The following is a 24,016-nucleotide window of genomic DNA, read 5'->3' as shown; positions in this document are numbered from 1 at the left end:
GTCACTGTGCCCTACTTCTGATAACATCTACACATATCTTTTTTTTTTTTGTCTGTTATTACATTTGTGTGTACGAGTTTGTAGGATTCATAATAGAATTAGTTTGAAGGCCAATGCTTTTGCCTTAAAGGTTGTTGACCCATTCTTTAGCCCCCCCCCCCTCTCGGTTGGTTGTGCTTTTTCCTACTATAAGCATTATTGAGCGTTGTTAGAATACTCTTAGCGTTATTAGATAGACCTAATTGCGATCAGCCTGAATAGCGAGTAGGCCAACTTTTGAGTTCAAATCAAGGTGAACTTAAAAACAAAGACTAGATAATGTATTCTAATTATGTTGTAATACAGGTACCTAGCTAAGCTTTTTTTTTTTTTAAACTCTGCTAGACAGCATTTTCTAATCACGGCCTGCTCAGTTAAGAACAGAACGAGGATGGTGATAAAACACGAGACCTTCTGCTGTCCAGCTGTTTGCCTAAACATGAGACCTTCTGCTGTCCAGCTGCTTGTCTAAACATGAGACCTTCTGTTGTCCAGCTGCTTGACTAAACATGAGAACCCACTGCTGTCCAGCTGCTTGACTAAACATGAGAACCCACTGCTGTCCAGCTGCCTGACTAAACATGAGCACCCACTGCTGTCCAGCTGCCTGACTAAACATGAGCACCCTCTGTTGTCCAGCTGCCTGACTAAACATGAGCACCCTCTGTTGTCCAGCTGCCTGACTAAACATGAGCACCCACTGTTGTCCAGCAGCCTGACTAAACATGAGCACCCACTGCTGTCCAGCTGCCTGACTAAACATGAGCACCCACTGCTGTCCAGCTGCCTGACTAAACATGAGCACCCACTGCTGTCCAGCTGCCTGACTAAACATGAGCACCCTCTGTTGTCCAGCTGCCTGACTAAACATGAGCACCCACTGCTGTCCAGCTGCCTGACTAAACATGAGCACCCACTGCTGTCCAGCTGCCTGACTAAACATGAGCACCCACTGCTGTCCAGCTGCCTGACTAAACATGATCACCCACTGCTGTCCAGCTGCCTGACTAAACATGAGCACCCTCTGTTGTCCAGCTGCTTGACTAAAGACTAACGTGTTCCAGCATTAAAAATGCGCTCCTCTGCCCTCAACAAAGTCCGCCACCCTTCTTAGGGGCGCCTCTTCATGGAAGAGTTCCCTAGTGCCAGAGGTCACAGAAGTGTCTTTCTAGAAGTGTCTAGTTCTTACGTTGATGTTTCAAGTTGATCTTTCAAGTCTATTGTTGTTTTCTCTGAGCCAGCCATTTTTTGTCGTTGTGAACTTGTGTCATGGGTTTTCAAAATTTGTTTCGGCCGTGACAGTCTACATATACGAGACCATGTCATTAGTTAGTGGGCACGGTGGCTGAGTGGTCAAGAGCTTGGCTTCCGAACCTGGGGTCCTGGGTTCGAATCTTGGTGAAGACTGTGATTTTGAATTCCGGGATTTTTAGGGCGCCCCTGAGCCCACCAAACTCTAATGGGTACCTGACTTTAATTGGGGAAAGTAAAGGCGGTTGGTCGTTGTGCTGGCCACATAGCACCCCGCTCGTTAACTGTTGGCCAAAGAAGCAGATGGACCTTAACATCATCTGCCCTATAGATCACAAGATCTGAAAGGGGTACTTTAGTTGTTTTTTTTTACTAGTCTAAAAGTCACAGCATGTTTGAAGTTAGTAATGGGATCTCTGATTTCCTTGGGTCCACCCCCTCCCTTTAATTTGTTTTCAAAGACCTAAAGACCTGACATAGTCAATATTCTTGAGGTCTGTGTGTGTGTGTGTGTGCCTTGTACACATTATTCGCCAGCCTGTTTCTTGGCGTTTGTTGCTGCATCCCATACACTGATGACGTCGATGTTTGTTTGTTTGCTTATCAAGACATCAGCTCACGTTGGGAGATGTGTTGCGCTTTAGCTGGGGAATTATTGGTAGCAGTCCTCCAGGACAAGTTTCACATATGAGCTTCCGTTCGGTTGGGGACTTGACCTCAACAAGAAGCCTCTCTTAGTGCGATACCATCTCCCCTCACTGGCTCAACACAATTTAGAGCCGCGTCTCTCTTCGGCACTGCAACTCCGCGACAGGCGTGCAAGCTGGGCTGAGAGGTCGACACTAGAATAACCTGACATTATGCTTACAGGTGGAGCCGGCTACCTTTCCACAACTAGGCTAGCAATATGTGGAAAAAAACAACAACAAAAACAAAGAAAAACAAAGAGAAGCGGATTGTTTCCCTTGTTATCATTTTCACTAAGTTGTCTGCCCTTCGTAAGGAGTTTGAGCCCACAACAAAGCGGTTTTAGTTATATTCGAATCGATACACAGAGATATCAAACCTTGCTTTTTTTTTACAGTGCACGAAAAATTAGTTTTTCTGTTGGCGAATCTTGCTTGGCTAATGCTGTTTCCCATAAAGCTTTTAGTTCACTATCTGATCTTTTTTTTCCCTTCACTTTTTCATTTGTAATGACTCTTTAAGTAACCACATTTTACTTTAGGGAACACATTCTCCGCAAGTCACTCATTCTCCTAAAATAGACGAAGTATCAGCGAAAAGAAGATTAGAACCGCAAACCGCTGGAATGAAGTTCAGCCCTTGGCAGCGCCTCATCTATTGTTAATCATTCCGTTTCGGTTGCTTTGGTGTTCATAGCCGCGTCTCAATAAAAAGTGTTTTTGCAGCATGACACCTCCAAGATTACCTTAACGAGTTTAGCTAATTGCACGCTTTCTTGCCAATTGGTTTTAAAATGTTCAAAACAACTTTGATAAGCATGTAACGTAACAACCCATGATCGATGTCAAATGTGAAGGGTCAGTTGTAAAGTTTATCGGTTGAAGAATTCTCGATTGTTAGTTTCAGTTTAATTAAAGAACTTGCTCAAATAGGAGTTTATTATTTTAACCATTAAAAAGGGGTAAATGTACCATTCCAATCAATGGGGGCAGATGATGTAAAGTTCATCTGTTTTTATGGCTGACTGTCAACGAGAGTGTCATGCCACCAGCACATTGACCAACCACTTTTCTTTCCGAACGTATGCCAGGCACCCATTACAGTTGAGTGGACTCACGGGGGTTCTCAAAATTGCGAAGCTCTAATTCCCAGCCTTCATCGGGATTGGAACTCGAGCCTAGTGCTCTATCACTTGATTAAATCGAAATAATAATAATAAGGCTTGTCTTCGAGTCCTAAGATTAATGAGGAATGCAGCATTTCCCATGACTACGCAGCCCAACTGTGACCTACATATTTTGCCACATAAGCATAACCATCGTCCGCCGGTGGTCGATTAAGATTTTCTTTTCGTCTTCTGCGTCTGTCCTCGGCAGCGGATTTTCTTTCCCGCAGCCTTTGTGAGTGACCTCCAGCTGTTCATATGGAAATATTGTTGACGATGGTATACGATTTTCAGAAAAAAAAAATTTGTTAGAAAACACTGGCATCTTCTTTATCAACAAATGTTTGCGTTTTGTCAAAGGAGTTTTTTTCCCCTTGTTTTATTTCACTGAGCAAAGTCATGTGAAACACGGCCAAGAGAGAGAGAGAGAGAGAGAAAAGGCCACCTGTTATTTAAAAGAAGAAAAAACAAACGATGTCACTTGGCCAACTTTCTTTCTGTGCTTAAATACAAAAAAAAAGTTGTGCAGTTGTTTCGCTGAAGTATCTCCCGGGCCAACATATGCTGTGAGCCCCACGCTGGGGGGGGGGGGGAAACAAACAGGTTGGGCGGGGTAGAGCTGCACGTTGTCTCGAGGACTAGTTTCACACGCTCAGGTCTAAAGGTACAGGTGTATGCAGGTATCTGGCATTATGGACTTAATGCATTACACCCTCTTGCCTTTTGTTTCATTAGCCTCGTCAAATCTTGGTTTAAATTATTATTATTATTATTTACAAATATCTGATATTTTTATTTTCATGTGGGGCCAAGTTGTAGATCGCTTGGCTTCTGGTTGAAGGGTCCGGGTCCAGTTCAATTTAGAATCCGCCGACATTTTATTTGTGTACTTGTAATTAATCAGGATAAGGAACACCCGGGTACGCTGTTCTGCCTCATCGTGGCACTCGGGTGGAAACGGTTACTTGAGGGGGTAACTAGGCTAAATGAATGGCGAAACATAACTCCCTTGGGGATGCCAACGGGTAGACGAGAGTCCACCTCTTGCACGGGCGGTGTTGCAAAAAAGTTACCACAAACCTGTCACCAATCCATGCGCTGTTCCTCAAGGGACCGTTACATTAAATGGCGAGTCCCCCACGGTTAGCTTGGTACAATGAAGGAAAATGGCGGAGGCAAATGGGGGCAAATGCATCGGAAACAGCAATGCTTTACATAGGCATTGACTCGGGTCTCTCCCAAACAAAACTGTGTTCACACAGTTTAACAGAACTGTGTTCACACATTTTTTTTTTTTTTTACTGTTTGGCGTCCAAATAGTTTTTTTTTTCAAACTTTGAGCTCGAAGAGCCTACGGCTCAGCTCTTAAGACGATCAAACGCATAAGGAACAGCTGCTAATTAAAACGTTCTGGCCTGTAAGATAGTTGTACACTTGTTTAGCCAAACTTATGACACACTCTCACACTCTATGTTTTAAACTGTAACGCCAAAAGCACGACTTTTTGATTCTTCATAACGGGCCAGTCCTTGCACATTCAAAGCCTTTTGGAGATTTTCATGCATGGCGGGAAGAAACTATAAATAGCTAGTTTGTTGGTGTATCCGGTGTACAAATTAAAATGAAGTTTTGAAAGCTGTGTTTTATTTTCTCCTAAAAATAGATATACGATTCACTTTTTAGCACTGCAGAATCAAATGTACGTAAGTCTTTCGCCAGCATGTCTGAATCATTGAGGTGCAATTGAACTTAAAGACAAAATTCACATGGTTACAATGTGTGAACCAAAAATACTTCAAACAAATAATAAGATATGAAGTGATCCATGCACACGCCAAGGGATAGGGACGTTCACTCTGTAGTCTAATTGTCACCTTTTAACTAAGCAGCTACAGGAACTTGTCTACAACGAACTGTTATCAAATGTTGAATGTCTAGTCTAGACTAGTATATGTTTTTAGTTGGTTATTACCAAAAGTGGCAGTCAAAGATGTGCAGGGGCTTACTCCAGAGGTTGAATCGGCTACCTGTTTCGTATTTGTCAAGAAATATTACAGGGGAAGAAGTGAGTGCAAATCTCTATGGATAGCTGTTATTGAAATTTTGGAAATTAGAAAAGGGAGGGGGGGGGGTAACTTCAGAGCATAAACATGCACCGTAGTCACATCTACGTCATCTTATGACGTAGCTAAGGAGGCACTTGATGTATTCCCAGATATCACATTTGACACGTGTTGTTTACTAATGACGTATCACTGACATATGAATACTTTGTTACTGCTGGCTTATAAATAAATGTTTCTCATGCATAGACTGAGAATGTTACTCTTCGTATACATACATGCAAGCTTGTATTTCGCGTAAGAAGCAGAATCATGATGACCATACGACGTGGCAGATTTGGGCAGAAAACATGGCGAAGATGTTTGAAACATGTATATTCATCTATCTCCTGCCTACCCCCACCTCCCCCCTTTTCGTTCCTTTCTGAAATATTTTCTTGAAAACTCTATGACACTATCTTTACATGGTGTACAAAGATTCAACAACTCCCCCCCCCCCTTCCCCCACCTCGCATCTCTTATCTCCCCCACTCCCTCCGTTCTCTCTTCCCAAGAAGACAATGTCCAAGCTAACACCCTGTGTATCTTTTCGCTCGATGGTGTCACCCTCTCCACCCGCCCCCTCCACAGCTTATAAATGCTGACTGTAGTTATTTCCATCTCAAGCTCAGGAGTAGTGAGTACCTAATTTTGTTTCATCGAAATCTTGTACTTGAGACATGAGGGGGGCGGGGGGGGGGGAGAGCAAGGAGGAAAAAGGAGGGATATTTATATTGAGAGAGATTGCATGATGTGGACAGTGAAGAGTAAGTCATAAAATATATGAGTAGAGTAAAAGAAGGATTGACAGCCAAATCTTCAAAGAGAGAAATATTAATAGTATAGTTAGTGAGAGAGAGACAGAAGAAGTAACTGAAAGACAAGTAAATACAACAACAACAAAAATCCTACTTGATATCCAAAATAATATACTACGCTTGAGTCTCACTTTGGCATGGGGGCGGACATATGCAGAAGGGCTAAAACTGATATTCAATACAGTTTAACGCTAATTTCAAAAAACGATATTTCTAATTAATGATCTATCTGAAATGTGAATAAAATGTGTTGTCCTGCAGCACTATGCGACATTTCATCTAGGTGTGAAACGTCGTCATAATGAAAGGATTTCACATTTGTGACTGGGTGAGTTGAGACTAAGAATTGAAAGAGATGGACAGACTAAAAAAATATAGAGATGGACAGACTAAAAAAATATAGAGATGGACAGACTAAGAAAAATAGAGAGATGGACAGACTAAAAAAATAGAGAGATGGACAGACTAAAAAAATATAGAGATGGACAGACTAAGAAAAATAGAGAGATGGACAGACTAAAAAAATAGAGAGATGGACAGACTAAAAAAATAGAGATGGACAGACTAAGAAAAATAGAGAGATGGACAGACTAAAAAATTAGAGAGATGGACAGACTAAAAAAAAAGAGAGATGGACAGACTAAAAAATTAGAGAGATGGACAGACTAAAAAAAAGAGAGATGGACAGACTAAAAAAATTAGAGAGATGGACAGACTAAAAAAATAGAGAGATGGACAGACTAAGAAAAATAGAGAGATGGACAGACTAAAAAATTAGAGAGATGGACAGACTAAAAAAATAGAGAGATGGACAGACTAAAAAAATAGAGATGGACAGACTAAGAAAAATAGAGAGATGGACAGACTAAAAAAATAGAGAGATGGACAGACTAAAAAAATAGAGATGGACAGACTAAGAAAAATAGAGAGATGGACAGACTAAAAAATTAGAGAGATGGACAGACTAAAAAAAAAGAGAGATGGACAGACTAAAAAATTAGAGAGATGGACAGACTAAAAAAAAGAGAGATGGACAGACTAAAAAAATTAGAGAGATGGACAGACTAAAAAAATAGAGAGATGGACAGACTAAGAAAAATAGAGAGATGGACAGACTAAAAAATTAGAGAGATGGACAGACTAAAAAAATAGAGAGATGGACAGACTAAAAAAATAGAGATGGACAGACTAAAAAAATTATAGAGATGGACAGACTAAAAAAATTAGAGAGATGGACAGACTAAAAAATTAGAGAGATGGACAGACTAAAAAAATAGAGATGGACAGACTAAAAAAATAGAGAGATGGACAGACTAAAAAAAAAAGAGAGATGGACAGACTAAAAAAATAGAGATGGACAGACTAAAAAAATAGAGAGATGGACAGACTAAAAAAATAGAGAGATGGACAGATTAAAAAATAGAGAGATGGACAGACTAAAAAAATAGAGAGATGGACAGACTAAAAAAATAGAGAGATGGACAGACTAAAAAAATAGAGAGATGGACAGACTAAAAAAATAGAGAGATAGACAGACTAAAAAAATAGAGAGATGGACAGATTAAAAAGTTAGAGAGAAAGACAGACTACGAAAGATGAACGGATGTGAACGATCCAAAATGAAATGATTGTTACGGCTGCGAAAGATGAATTGAAAAGATTGAGGGCTGGAGAGATAGATAGATGAAAAGAAAGACCAACAGAGGTAGCGGGTACAGGATGAAGAAAGGGGGGGGAGGGAGACGCGGGACTAAGATATAAAAGAATAGAAATGGCCAGTTTTTCACCTAAAAACTATTGGCTTCAGTTGTTTTCATTTTGTTTGTTTTTTTGTTTCTGAGTCAACAAAGAAAATGCAAAGAAAACTGAAACAACTGCTGCGCTCAAATACCAACTTGGCTTCTATGTATTTCTAGTCTCAGAGACGATGGAGTTTTAAAGAGGGCTAGAAGTCTGGTATTAGATTGGATATACGCGGGGAGGAAGAGGATGCCCTGTAATGAGTTTTTAAGTGATCTAACCACATGCTAGGTCTTCACATTGGGAGGTGGGAGAATTCGGCTTTGATATAAATGCCATTCATACAGAAAAATGGGAAATAGAATGACCAGCATTTATCTGTTATTTACCCCTGTCTCTCTCTCTCCTGTGGTGATTCTGTTATTCTCCTCCCGGTGGTTAAGTAATGAAAGCGCTCGACTGTCACACGAAATGACTGATCAGAATATCAGAGGATGATTTACTTTTATGATCAGAATATCAGAGGATTATTTACTTTTATTGGCGGCTAGCCCCTAGCACCCTCCTTTCTTTCATTTAGGTCGAATGTCACCGGCTCGAGACCGAGTGTGTGTCTGGACGTTTCTGAGTGAACCCAGATGTTGGGGCTATGTCCTATCTTAGTCCAGGGGCGTGTTACCTGCATGTATCTCTCCCCTCCCCCCACATATTTATGGAACAATCTTGTGCGTTTCTTAGACCTGCATGTTTGTTTAGATATCCATAATGTGACTTTCTGATTATTCAAGAAAATAAATTCGGAAATGTGGCTTTGAACTTCCCAAACCCTACCCCCGCCCCACCCCCAAATACCCTCATGTTTTTTTTTTGTTTTTTTTTTCATAATTCTCGTTACTTCATGGGTTTAGTAACTGTGTGTGTGTGTGCATTGTCTTCGGAATTATTTTCATGCAGTAAAGAAAGCGTGTATGGTTGGATGTGTATGCATGCTCCATTCTCACACTGATGGGAACTACACATGTAGGACTAACATTCATAGTCTTGTCTGAGGAGCTAAATGAGGAGTTGAATGATAAGTTGATACAAAAAAAATTAATGAAGAGTTGAATGAAGATCTTAATGAAGAGTTGAATAAAGAGTGAAATAAGGAGTGTATTTGTGTTACTTGGTAGTGTAAGTAAGTAAGGTAGTGTTAAAGAAGCAATGTCTTATCATTTACAATGAAGTATGCAAAAATAATGTTTGAAGTCTTGCTTTGAGTACAGTATTGCTTCAGTCCAGTCATTTTAAAGTAACTCACATAGTAACTTGTAAGTGCACATTGCTTCAGTCCAGTCATTTTAAAGTAACTCACATAGTAACTTGTAAGTGCACATTGCTTCAGTCCAGTCATTTTAAAGTAACTCATATAGTAACTTGTAAGTGCACATTGCTTCAGTCCAGTCATTTAAAAAAAAACACATAGTAACTTGTAAGTGCACATCATTGCTTCAGTCCAGTCATTTTAAAGTACCTCACAGAGTAACTTGTAAGTGCACATCATTGCTTCAGTCCAGTCATTTTAAAACTCATTTATTACAATACGAATATCATTTTTATAATAAAACATTTCACACACAAAGTCTGTGACTATCAAACGTGTTGGTGTAGAGCAATACAGACTCCTGCACATACAAACAACTCAAACATCGACAGACAAAGGCAGACACACTATCGCTTGCACGCACTTAGTCGCGCCAGAAAAATGACGGAATGCCAAAAAATTGATGGCCAATATGTCGAAAATAACCTCGGGCGTTTTGGTGACTTTGGAGGTCACGCCTTTGTTGCCAAAGAACACATCGCTCACGGGGTTATGCATCGTTCAAATAGGTGTTTGGTTTATTCATAGGCTGCACTGGTTAGTGCTGCACTCAAAACACAGTGGTTCCCACACTCTTTTGACTGAAAAGTGCTTCACTGACAACACAGTGGTTCCCACACTCTTTTGACTGAAAAGTGCTGCATTGACAACACAGTGGTTCCCACTCTTATTTGTCTGAAATGTGCTGCATTGACAACACAGTGGTTCCCTCAATCGTTTGTCTGAAAAGTGCTGCATTGACAACACAGTGGTTCCCACTCTTATTTGTCTGAAATGTGCTGCATTGACAACACAGTGGTTCCCACAATCTTTTGTCTGAAAAGCGCTGCATTGACAACACAGTGGTTCCCATTCTCTTTTGGGTACATGTTGAAAGCAAACTTATTTTTTTTTTGCAGAACGTTGCATTGATGTATAGCGATTGCCACCCTCTTTATGCACTGAAGGTTTAAGAACCATCGACATAATTAATTTTTTCAAAGACAACAAACTACGAACTGCGAATATTAACGCTAATAAATGTTTGTTTCATATATATTTGGCTCTGAATTCTTCCTACGCTCCATTAAGTTATCTAGAAAAGTCATGTCTGTGTCCACATTATTTAAAGGGTTTAGTATGGCATGCCAATGTGCAATATTTCATTATTTTGTTTCGTTCTCTAGGTTAAGAGTTGTGACCAGTGAATCTGGGACTTTGGTCAGGAGCACAAATTTCGGTGACACGAACACACACAATCACAACGAATGAATGGCAATTTCTTCCATTCCGAACATTAAGGACGAGTGCAGTGTTTTACATGATCACGCAAACTCAGTTGCGACCTGCATATTTTCCCATACCCGATGCTGACAAAGCGCGGGTATACTCACGTTTTCTTTTCGTCTTCAGCGCTTGTCTTCTACAAGGGATTTTCTTAGGGCCTCAAATGTGTGTCCCGCGGCCTCCAAGAGATCTCTCCAGCTGTCTCTTTTAGAAGACATCTGCTGCCATCTACTTTTCTTAATGCCAGTGATGGCAAAATGACGCCTGAGTTCACCTTTATACGCGTGCAGGCTGTCCTTCTTTAAGCTGGCCAAAAAAAAAAAAAGATCACCTCTGGCATGCTGTCGTCCGATAAGTATTCGACCGAGTGCAATTGTCGAATGGTAAGTAGTGCTTCTATACCGGTAATGTCCACAACTGCCTCCAGAAGAACATGGTTATTTGTAAGGTAGTCCTACCAGCGTATGCCCATTATGGAGGGGACGCACCTTTGATTGAAGCGTCCGAGGAGCCTTTGATACCTTCTATAGAGCACCCAGGTCTCATATCCGTACACCGAACAATATAGCACGAAGTCAGCAGAAAGGAACAAAAGAAAAGAGCAGAGGGAATCAACAACAAACTGTTCCATGAGTTCAAAAGCTCTAGCTATTAACAAACACGCAGTCAACGTTTCAGCACATATGTGTGAGAACAAGCTGGCAACGAAACGCTATTTAAGGCCGCACAATGTCACTACTCCACCCCAGACCTCTCGGATCTCTCGCTAATGTATCAATAGACCTGGGGAGCTTCTCATTTGTAATCAAACTCCTCACGCTGAGCTCGACAATGACCTTGCCGTTAAACGTTGTGTTTGCGGTAAATCATAAACAAGTTCAAACCCAACAGTTCTTCCCTCCCTTTCGTCAACGGAAACTGTTCCCACCACATTCCTCTGTGCTGAGTCTTGAGCTGGCCGATCTACTAGTCACCTTGTAGTTTTAGTCAGTGTGGTATCTTGTCAACTGTTTGCATGATATTGTCTTAAGGAAAGGGAAAACGGATTAATGGGCAGAATTGCTTGGTACTTTAGTCGCGGTGATTGTACTGTTCAACTCAAAAGTGTTCGAATGTCGAGTCAACAAACACGCCAACATGCATTCAACAATAACTGGCTGAATATGTGGCGTGTGTGTTGGTTGTGTGTGAGCCGCGTCTCGTGCTAGGCACGCGCTACCACATTCTTTCAGTAGATTTTCTTTCTCTCTCTCTCTCTCTCTCTCTTCTCATCTTCTCGTACACACGTTTTCCTGCTTCTCTATAACCTTTCTCACCAAATCTTACAATCCGTCTATTCTCAGTTATTCTCTCTCTCACACACACCCAAAGTGTATGTTTCTCCCATGTCTAACGTCTACTCACCCACTAGCTGTTCAAGTTATCCAACGAGTTATGAGCCAGTCAACCCGGGACCCACTCGCTTTTGTAACGTTTCGTGTGGTAGCGTGGTAGGAAGAAGAGTTGGGTGCCTCGACGTCTCCGCCCTGTGCCGTGAATGCGTGGCTTCGACGGTGAGGGGGAGCGGTATCAAGGCGAAGGGAGCACATTTTTTGTTGTTGTTGTTGTTTAGTAGTTTAAAAAAAAAAGGTGTGAGCCCCCCCCCTCTCCAGGTAGTAGTTAAGATTGCTCACTTTGTCGCTACTAGTTTTGTACGGTGTACAACGTCCTGAACTAATTCGCGAGTTGGGCGGGCGACCCAAGCCTTGCACTCATTTTGGTTTTTTACCTGTCTTCCTCTCGTGTGTCTCTCGAATGTGACAGTGTGACACCGAAAACGTGTGTGTGTCTCACCTGTTGTACACGTGACCCCCCCCCTCTCCCTTCCCCAAGCTAGAGGAGCCAGGGAAAAGGATGGGGGGAGCGAGCATATATATTCTAAATCGTAACAAAGAAGATTCAATGGTTTACACTTTTGATACATTTAGTTTCAATATTTCTCTGCACTTTGTAGTGACGTTCCAACAGAGACCGGGTGGGCACGCGACATTATACTTGAGACGAGATAGCTTGGAAACGAAAGATTTAGCGTTGAACATCTCTTTAGTGACAAGAGTTTAGATTATTCCCGTTCTGTAAGCAATAGTTCAAGTCATAGTCATTGTTCATCTGTGGTGGACTTCTGTTAGTGTTTGAAATGTACCGAACTGATGATACTAAATACGCCTGCACAGTTATGCGCACGCATCTTCTGATAGTAAATAGACATTACAAGTTACACGCTGGGGGTTTTGTCTTTGTGGTCATGTTGCTGTTGAATCCCGTCTTGATTTGACTGCTCTGATGTCCTACACGTTGACATGTGTAGCTACCGCCGGATGGGAACAGAAAATTAAATCAATAAAAAGAATTACATGTAAAATTTACTTACACTACGCTAGCGGCTCTCAACCTTTTAAGCTCGGCGACCCCTTTTTATAATCCCCCACCATGCCGCGAGCCCCCAGCCGACACACACATACAGCAATAGAAGAGTAGGCAATAATAATCCATATTTTCGATGGTCTTAGGCGACCCCTGGCAAATGGTCAATCGACCCCCAAGAGGGTCGCGACCCACAGGTTGAGAACCCCTGCACTACACAGTTGTAAAGAGTTTAATATCTGCGCGACTTCGTTGATGAGGGCATTGTTTTGAAAAGAGAATACAATGTTCTGGTGAGCTGCGCAGCTTATGTGAAGATTGATTAGACAAACTTTAAACAGAAACAGAAACTTAAATTTGTTGTTGTACAAAGTTGACATAACGCTGTATGCAATTTGACAGGAATTCGAGAGTACTTGTACTTTGCTAAGCACTGTCCATCTCCATATCTCTATCTCCGTTTCAGACATGTCAATAGAACGTGTTCCTGTTCAGAGAGCGAGGGCAGAGCCTCCAGTGAAGATAACTTTGTAACTTTCTCTATGTTCAATAGAACATCAGTTTTGTGGAAATCCACTCTGTGCTCATGACCCAACTTGTAAAGATTTATTATTATTCATGTCTTTATGTTTGCTATGTTCGTAGTGGCCTAGTTGTTAAGCGCTCGGCTTCCGAACCGAGGGATCGAGTGGGATCCTTTAGAACTCCCTGAGTACACCCCCAAATGAGTACCTAGCATACGTTAGGGAAGTAAGGGTGGCTAGTCTTTGTGCTAACCACGTGACTCCCTAGTTAACCTTTGAGCATAGAAACGAATGAGCTTTTTTTTTTGTTTCCTGTACTGAGTTTCTTGTCATCAATTGTTACCAAGTTATATATCCCCCCTCTCTGTCTGTCTGTAAGGTAAAAGGTTTGTACACGTTATTTCTCCCACACCCAGATGTCGGATTAAGCTGTAATTTTGCACAATTATTTTTTTTAGATCTATCTGACAACACAAAATGAGAAAAATTAACCAATTAGTTAATTAACTATTGGTAGTTAATTATTTTGTTTGTTATCTTGAACAAGGGAAAGAAATCGTACTAGATAGATTTGGTGGAATAAGTTGATTTAGTCCCCTTAGGACTCTTGGGCCCTGAGTGAACATTTTGTTTATACATGTAAGAAAACGTTCATGTACACATTCACATTCTCTGGTCCAGACAAGGGATTGGGTCAGAGCGCATTGCGAAAGCTAAAAACTAAACAAAAACAATTGGTAAAATTATTTCTAATCGCACAGATTTATCATGTCTAGGTCAATTATAGATATAACTACATAACTGATCCAAACTAATACACTTACACTAATTGTAAGCTTTGCTGTTTTGTTTCTTGTTGTTTTTTTGAGTATTTTTTTTTCTTGTTAGCTTTAGGATAAAATATATAAATAAGAAAAAATTCAAAAGTGTTTATAGAAATCATTTTGATTCTTGCTGATCATTGAAAGAGCATTTAATACAGTTTGAATCACTCTCTTCCTAGCTGTTGTTGCATTCGCCTCAGCATTATCTGTGCAATGAATGTCTTCAGACGTATATTACTTCCTACATTTGTATCTGTGATGCCTTACAGACAAGTCCTTACATGTCATTGACACTGGGTCGTCAATCAGTGACAGCAGCTGGACCTGGCAGTCTTGACAAACGAAATGGCATTTCTCTTTTATTTTCATTTTATTTAGAATTTATTTTTTTAATATACATCTCCCACTTTCGACACCCAGCTTCTTTTTTCTTGTTTTTTTTTGTTCTCTCACGGCGTCCAGCAGCTGTTTGACATGACGGATCACACGAGGCAGTAGCATCTGTTAATAGTTGCGCCAAGTTCTTAGCACACACACACAAATGCTGCCGCTAACTTGGTCGGCCTTCCCATAGGGAGCATTAAACAACTCTAGCCGAGTTGTCTCCCATCTTTCATCTCCTGGTATTTTTATAGTGTATTCCAAATATTATAATTTGTAATTGTTTCCTTAATAAATTTCTTGTCATTCATCGTATGACAGGTTTGGAGAGAATTGAATAATATTCAAATAGTTCGGTGTGTGTGTGTGTGTATTATCTTAATTACGTTTAGCTCCTTCCTTGATGGGGGCGCGGTGGTTGAGTGGTTAAGCGCCTGGCTTCCGAACCTGGGGTGCTGGGTTCGAATCTCGGTGAAGACTGGGATTTTGAAGTTCGGGATTTTTAGGGCGCCCCTGAGTCCACCTAACTCTAATGGGTACCTGACTTTAGTTGGGTAAAGTAAAGGCGGTTGGTCGTTGTGCTTGCCACATGACACCCTGCTTGTTAACCGTTGGCCAAAGAAACAGATGACCTTAACATCATCTGCCTTATAGATCGCAAGGTCTGAAAAGGGAATATTACTCATTCCTTGATATTGACGTGATGTGTAATATCAGGCGGAAAGTTTGGCTTGGCCATTATCATTCATTAGAGATTCTTTCTTCCAGTGCTGCACATGTTGTTGACTTGGCGTCTGTGTGCAACAGTCTCACTACACTGTTACGTGTTTGCATATCTCCAAGTCTTCTTCCACAGTTTGTTTGTTTTTACCTATAACAAAACTATTATCAGTACTAAAGCCTTGGTTTACCTGACCTGTGTGATGATCCCTCTGCTGTACATTAGTGAAACACCTACTTTTGGCAGAAAAAAAGCTGAATTTATTCCACCCCCGACGCTCACGGCGGATCATCAAAAAAGTTGGCATGACAAAATAGCCAACAAGGAAGTCTTCGAAGAGCAGGGTGCCAGGACATCCGCGCTGTTATCAGCTGTAGACGCTTTGGCAGGCTGGTACATGTTTGCAGAATGCCAGAGCGTTGAATCCCACAAGAAATATCGTATGGTGATCTAATTGAAGGCAGGAGAACCCCAGGTCGTCCACTTCTAAGCGCAATAGGAAGCTATTCATAATCAATAGTTGGGAGAAAGAAGCACTGGATTGATCCACATAGAGCAAACATCAAGGTAAAGTCCCGAATCGCGGGATATTTTTGAAAATTCATTCATGCATTATCTAGGCTAGGTTAGGCATAATTCTGCAAAGTTTCAACTTGATCCGAGAATGGGTGTGGGAGAAATAACGTGGTCAAAATGTTTACCAGACAGACAGAGTGAGTTGATATAAGCTGTGTAAAAAAACAACAACACCAAAGAAGTTATGGCATGCAGCATCAAGGAGTCGAAAGATTCACGAAAACTCCAGTAAAAGAACGAAATAAGAAGTACCGGGAACAGAGAAAAAAAACACGAAAAAAAAAAAACAACTCTATTGAAGCCTGCATGGCAGTTTCCCAGAGACTTGAGCACTAGTATTCGGGAACTTAACTCACCCGCAAGCACACGACCACAGAGATTTCTTCATCTGAAGGAAATCGACCTGGCTTCTTTGTTGTCCACTTAGCTTGTTTTTTCCCCGGCTCACGAAAGACACGATGCAGGGGCGTGGTTGTTATGAAGAGGGCCTGTTTACTCTAGGGCCTATCTAATTAGCTGGCCTCACCACTTGTCTCCATGCCCAATGCGCTGTGGTTAATGTCATTGGGTTCCCTACAAACGTACTCACCTTGTCATTTGTTTACACTGCACCTTACTTACTCACACAGAGGGAACAAACAACAAATTTTTTTTTGTGTGTCTATCGAATGGAGTGTTTTGTTTTTTTTTCTCTACTCCTTTTCGTTTCATTGATACATTCTTTCTTTCGTTTACTCAGTTTACTCTATCAAGTGTGGTTTGTTATCTTTTTTTTTTCTTTCTTTCTTTCTCTTCCTTTCTGTTTATTTTATTTTCTCTCTTAAGCGCTAACTCACTTTCTCACTCTTTCTTGCTATTGCTATTTTTTTTTCTTTCTAGCTCCTCCTCCAAATCTCTCTCTCTCTCTCTCTCTCTCTCCTTCTCTTAATTCCTTTCTCGTACGATCACCTTCACCCTTAGTCTGTTGGACCATTGGGGCACCACACAAGATCTGTCGACCGTCTTTCTTCATGCCTCTCTGTCCTTTGCCTTGGATAAAATTGTAATTCATGATAGGCCTGTCCATTCTTTGATGTTGTCTTCCCATCACTTCTCTGTCTTCTTCTTCGTTTTCTTCCTGGTACTGTTCCTTGTAGGAAGGTCTTTTGCGAGCCCAGAGGACCCGTCTTGAGGCCATAGATATGATATAATAAAAAAGATATGATATCATAGGATAAAAAAATAATAAATCTGAGTGAACTATTTGTTTATAGTTTTCGTATTAATTAAGATCATATGCTCATCTTCTTCGCCCCCCTCCCCTTCCCTCTTTTATTTATTTCAATCCTTCAAACATCCCGTCCCCCATTCTTAGTTCAACTGTTTCCTCTGCAATGTCATTCTGACCTGTCAATGGAACTCTTTCTTTTCCACTGGTTTTATACATTACATTGTATTGCAGAAACGCGTTTAGAAAATGAGAATCTGTTTGTGATCACGAGTTCTATTCTCATCACGCTCTGCTAAGAGTTATTTATGGCCAATGGAGCAATTGTATAGTTGAATGGACTCTTGTACTTTCTCTTGGAAATTCTCAACTTTGAAGCAAGGCAGTTAAATACTCATCTGACAGTTAAAATTCTTCTGACAAAAAACTCAACAGATAGGAACTAAAAACTCAGCTAAGAGGCTTTTATAACTTAACTTGGAATTGAAAACCCAACTTTCAGATTAAAAAACTCAACTGACAAGTTACAATTCGCTTGAAAATACTTCACAGCTCTGTGCCACGCTTTTGTTTGCGTTCCGGTTCTGCTAGAAATCATTTGCCTATCATAAAAGTCTCAAAGTTGGCTGAATGGAAAACTTCACCCCAAATAATTGAAATGTTCTGAATAAGTGTTTGATTCTTGTTACCAACGTATACAAACTTTTGTATATCATTTACTCTTGATCATATTCTTGTCTTGTGGACGAGAGGGGGTGGGGGGGGGGGGGGCTACTGTGTGGAGGCGGGAGACTGGAGTCTGCGAAAGATGAAAGATGAAACGTCTCGTCTGCACTGATGAAAAGATGTTTTTTCCCCCTCCATCTTTGATAACACAAAATATTTGCCCGCTTTGATAAAACATTTCTAGAAGCCGTAAAGATGACGGGATAAAGCGGGGGGCGTTTCTAGACCCCAGCAAGCGCCGAGCTAGTGGTGCAGCTGGTACGGCATTTGATAGCTGGTCGTCTTAACACGACTGGCAGTGACGTTTTGTTTAGTGCTTACCAAGTGTTGCCTATACCGCCTGTACACATGTGTATTTGTTTGATGTTGATGTAGAAGGTGTAGCCTATATCTTGTACACAAGTGTATTTGTTTGATGTTGATGTAGAAAGTGTAGCCTATACCCTGTACACATGTGTATTTGTTTGATGTTGATGTAGAAGGTGTAGCCTATATCTTGTACACATGTGTATTTGTTTGACTTTGATGTAGAAGGTGTAGCCTATATCTTGTACACATTTGTATTTGTTTGATGTTGATGTAGAAGGTGTTTCCTATACCCTGTACACATGTGTATTTGTTTGACTTTGATGTAGAAGGTGTAGCCTATATCTTGTACACATGTGTATTTGTTTGATGTTGATGTAGAAGGTGTTGCCTATACCCTGTACACATGTGTATTTGTTTGATGTTGATGTAGAAGGTGTAGCCTATACCCTGTACACATGTGTATTTGTTTGATGTTGATCTAGAAAGTGTAGCCTATATCCTGTACACATTTGTATTATGTATATTATATTAGGGAGTTTTTTTGTACCATTGTGAAAACTGTGTGGAACAGTTAGTTCAATAAACTCTACATTATTTTGTAAGCATTTATTTGTTGTTCTGTTCAAGTTTTGCATGTCTAAATTAATGAAGATTAAAAAAAATAATCTTTAAATTTAAATTAAAATCTCAAGCAATTTTCTAATGACATGATTTGAATCTGTTTGTTGAATACGATTAGCAACGGTAGTCGCAGGTTAAAGTCGCTTCTATAGAAAGTATTAGATCTATCATGATTATGTACCTTTAGACCTATCCTGATTATGTACCTTTAGATCTATCGTGATTATGTACCTTTAGATCTATCGTGATTATGTACCTTTAGACCTATCCTGATTATGTACCTTTAGATCTATCGTGATTATGTACCTTTAGATCTATCGTGATTATGTACCTTTAGATCTATCCTGATTATGTACCTTTAGACCTATCCTGATTATGTACCTTTAGATCTATCGTGATTATGTACCTTTAGATCTATCGTGATTATGTACCTTTAGATCTATCATGATTATGTAATTTTAGATCTATCCTGATTATGTACCTTTAGATCTATCGTGATTATGTACCTTTAGATCTATCATGGGGAGGAGAAAAACAAAGGTGCGAAGAAATCCTGAGCCCTTATAGTAAAAGTATAAGTGACTTCTTGACCTTTTGTTGCTGAATGTTCAGGTTTTAAAATAGGGCTGATACCTATGTTTCAATTCTGTTGTGTATAGTATGAAAACTAGAAAGCGTCTTTACAATTGTATGCCTACAAATAGAGACAACCAATGGCTTGGAGACTAACGGAGAACTCTAACCAACTGCGCCGGTCAACACATTTAAGGCTCAAAGACTGCGTTACTTCCGAAAACAAGCAATGAAGACTTAGAGAACTTGAAACGGCTTTGTGTGTCATTGTTGACAAAATTTATAGGTCAAAGCTGGGTCTAGTAGACTAAATAAAGGAGCGACGCTGAGTCACTCTTGTCACGTGGCACTGAAGAGCTGTAGCAGAATCCCATGAGCTGCATACCATCTCACCTGTCCCTCTCAGTTTGTCAAGAACATTGACCCCGAAACCAGTGTCGTAGCTAGGGTGGGGGGAGGAGGTGGGAGAATTTGAAAATCCCCCCGAGTCCCCACTTGAGGGGGGCCCCAAAATGAGTGTTTTTTACATTAAAAATTAAATATTACGCAAAAGCAGGGGCCCTTAAAGAGGTCAAGCCCCACCCAGGTCCCCAAACGATGGAAAATTCCTAGCTTCTGCCCCTGCCCGAAACTCAAAGAAATGAACACAATTATTCTACTTGGTAATTGTTTGTCACCATTCTGTCTAACTTTAGAAGAACAATCGCTTGGCATGATGGGTAGACAGCAAAACATTCATGTGACCTTTGGCCTTTACGTTCGTTGAAATGGACCTTGCTGTATTCACTCTCAGGTGACTGTTCCCTCGCGTTGTTGTTGTTTTTTTCTCTCTTGATTTCATACCATCTCGCCTTCTGTCATACAAACTTATAGATTTGATTCGGGGGTGGGGGGAAGTAGGCGCAGGGTGACCCTTGGCTCGAGGGAAGAGGTTAGTACGGGTGGCATCGCAATGAAAGAATGCAGAAAGAAAGGTTAAAAATGTCCTTGACGTGATCGTCTGCTAGAATATTTTGGCTGCGGAGCAGACTTGTGTGTCTTCCCCGCCCTGAATCTGCAGCCAGTGAGCTGTCTTATTTTTTTTTTCTTCTTTCTTTTTGTTATTTATTTTTATCCAATCTTCATGTCAGTCTTGGGCGATGGGCGATTAATTGACGGGGCACGCCGGTAAATTACCATTGTTTCTGTTTGAACTAGGCTGAGTTTGTCTGATAGCGTACACACGGGGAGAGGTTGGGGGGGGGGGGGGGCGGTATTCTTGAAATTGCTGCCTGGTGACCCCCCACCCCCACCTTACTTTCCCCTTCATCACTTTCTCCTTGAACAACTTTTTTTTTTATATCTCACTTGCTATGTGGGGGCTGAGTGGTAAAGCGATAGACTTCCAAACTGAGGGGTTTCGGGTTCTAATCCCGGTGAAAGATAGGGAGAACGAATTTCGAGGACGTCCCACCTCAGCCTGTCTGATACAACACGTTATGTCTCCCACTTCTCATTCTCGGATCAAGTTAAAACTTTACAGTTATTCATTATCCCTAACAAAATATGAATCAATCAAAAAATTAACCGTTCAATCAATTAATTAGCGGTAATTAATTAATTTTGTTTGCTATAGAAAAAGGGAAAATAATTAATACAGTAGTGAGATATTATTGCAATTTAGTGTAAAAATATTTTCTGTCTTGCACATCTTATCAACACGCAATAAACGACTAAAATGAAACGATTCATTGATGAATTTGTAATTGTCATCACTTGAAGATAACCGATTTTCCTGCGCCCCCCCCCCTTTCCCTGGGACCATGCATTGACCAGAAGAAACTGATATTTGAAGACTCCATTAGTCCTTCGTACAATGACTTAATTTATCGCCCGTGACTGCTCGACTAAGCATCACCTTGGCGAACTGGCTGGGGGTCTCCCTGGTTGAGATGAAGTGATATTTGTTTAATGACGCTTGGCTCTCTGGCACGGCTTCGTTGAAAGTGGTTGAAATGTGTCAGATTTGTGTTTAGTTTTGTTGTTGAAAAGTATGCAGGATTTATATTTCATTAATTTCTAATGAAGTGAGCTTCCATTTGATGAATTAGTCTATAGTCTTTCGTTTTATTCTCTGATTCCACTTTCTGTTGTATCATTCTGTGATTCCACTTTCTGTTGTATCATTCTGTGATTCCACTTTCTGTTGTATCATTCTCTGATTCCACTTTCTGTTGTATCATTCTCTGATTCCACTTTCTGTTGTATCATTCTCGGATTCCACTTTCTGTTGTATCAGTCTCTGATTCCACTTTCTGTTGTATCAGTCTCTGATTCCACTTTCTGTTGTATCAGTCTCTGATTCCACTTTCTGTTGTATCAGTCTCTGATTCCACTTTCTGTTGTATCATTCTCTGATTCCACTTTCTGTTGTATCATTCTCTGATTCCACTTTCTGTTGTATCATTCTCTGATTCCACTTTCTGTTGTATCAGTCTCTGATTCCACTTTCTGTTGTATCAGTCTCTGATTCCACTTTCTGTTGTATCATTCTCTGATTCCACTTTCTGTTGTATCAGTCTCTGATTCCACTTTCTGTTGTATCATTCTCTGATTCCACTTTCTGTTGTATCATTATCTGATTCCACTTTTTGTTGTATCATTCTCTGATTCCACTTTCTGTTGTATCATTATCTGATTCCACTTTCTGTTGTATCATTCTCTGATTCCACTTTCTGTTGTATCATTCTCTGATTCCACTTTCTATTGTATCATTGTCTGATAGCGTGCTGTTCAAGAGACATAAAAAATCCATTAAATATTGTTTATGTTCATCAAAAACAATTTACATAAAAAGAATACAGACAGAAAGTAACAGTTCCACCTATTTTGAATACGATAAGGCGCTGCTGAAATTAGATTTGCATTTTCTCTTTTTAGCGCTAACCAATTTGAATCATTACCTTCAGGACCCACACAAATGTGTAATTTACATAAACTATAAATGACATCTCTATAGTACTTCAATCTTTTCTCTACACATTGACGTGAAGCAAAATGTTCATTATTGTTTTGGTATTAATCCTGTTAGAGAAATAATAAACTGCAATCAATATAAATTCGAGATTTCAACGTGACAGACAGACACCACTAATCCAATAGCTGCTTTTCCCTTCGAGGGCCCACTAAAAACAAACTTAATATATTAAAAACAGCTGGTGTTATTCGCGCCCCCTCGCACAGTACCTTCCCTGAGTTGGGGCATGATAGCATCGCATTTCAGACGAGACTTGAAGCCAGTCGGTCACTTGAGTTTTTAGTGTTCACCCGAAACTCAAACATGTTTTCCAACTGTGAGCATTTGTGGTGAACTCTGCTAATAGATCTAGACTGGAAGTTGATCCGTGAGCTCAGCGAATAAATCTAGACGGAGCTAATTGTAATGTATTAGCCACTGTTAGGCGTGGGATGACCGGGTTCCACTAAGCTCCTTAAACTAATACATTTTTTTTTTAGTTTAAACAAAGATAAAAGTTAACCCGTGACCTTTTTTTTTTTTTTTAACTATCTTTACAAAGCTGACATGAACTCTTCTCTGTCTGGTAGACTCTTTGTTCATTTCTCCCGTACCCAGTCTCGGATTGACAACAAATAAAAACGTTAATTAACTATATGTAATTCATTATTTTGTTTGGTATGTAGAACAAGGGAAAGAAATTGCACTTGACAGATATCGCTGTATAGGTTGAATTAGTCCCCTTTAAACTTTGTGTTGAGAATTAGGTCGTCGCTTAAAAGTTGGAAACTAAAATAGATTGTAATAAAAAAAACTGTTTTTATAATAATTCGCTGACATTTAAGGCTTGAGCCCAGCAGTTCCAATGGAAGTCGTACAACTGTTTCAAAAACAAAATACATTTCAAAAAGCTATGACGTAACTTAGTCCCAGATTCTCACTACTTTCCCCTCCCTAACTAGTCCAGACACGTGATAGGGTCATAGCGTATTGAGAAAGCTAAAACCACGAAATTGTGCTAAACAAAAAACCAATTGGTAAACATATTTCTAACAGCACATATTTATTCTTGTTAGTCTACACCTATTACAAATTGAATGACATGACTGATCCAAATTTAATGACATGACTGATCCAAATTTAACACCACGACTGATCTAAATTGAATGACATGACTGGGCCAAATTTAATGACATGACTGATCCAAATTTAATGATGACATGACTGATCCAAATTTCATGACATGACTGATCCAAATTTCATGACATGACTGATCCAAATTTCATGACATGATTGATCCAAATTTCATGACATGACTGATCCAAATTTAATGACATGACTGATCCAAATTTAATGACATGACTGATCCAAATTTAATGACATGACTGATCCAAATTTAATGACATGACTGATCCAAATTTAATGACATGACTGATCCAAATTTAATGACATGACTGATCCAAATTTCATGACATGACTGATCCAAATTTAATGACATGACTGATCCAAATTTAATGACATGACTGATCCAAATTTCATGACATGACTGATCCAAATTTAATGACATGACTGATCCAAATTTCATGACATGACTGATCCAAATTTAATGACATGACTGATCCAAATTTAATGACATGACTGATCCAAATTTCATGACATGACTGATCCAAATTTCATGACATGACTGATCCAAATTTCATGACATGACTGATCCAAATTTCATGA

General features: G+C 40.1%; 2 protein-coding genes across 2 annotated transcripts in view; one reads left to right on the top strand and one right to left on the bottom strand.

The window, feature by feature from the left end:
- LOC106056154 (uncharacterized) overlaps positions 1 to 11,956 on the bottom strand; it is a 54,727-nt gene extending 42,771 nt beyond the window's left edge. The window contains exon 1 of the mRNA XM_013212755.2: positions 11,836 to 11,956. The gene's annotated coding sequence lies outside the window, so the exon portion shown is untranslated. The remainder of the gene's footprint in view (positions 1 to 11,835) is intronic.
- LOC106056142 (protein MTO1 homolog, mitochondrial-like) overlaps positions 1 to 24,016 on the top strand; it is a 108,254-nt gene that overhangs the window by 63,109 nt on the left and 21,129 nt on the right. The gene's annotated exons all lie outside the window — the stretch shown is intronic.

The sequence above is a fragment of the Biomphalaria glabrata genome, chromosome 12 (genome assembly GCF_947242115.1).
Source record: "Biomphalaria glabrata chromosome 12, xgBioGlab47.1, whole genome shotgun sequence".
NCBI lineage: Eukaryota > Metazoa > Mollusca > Gastropoda > Planorbidae > Biomphalaria > Biomphalaria glabrata.
This window is presented reverse-complemented; position numbering and strand designations above follow the sequence as displayed.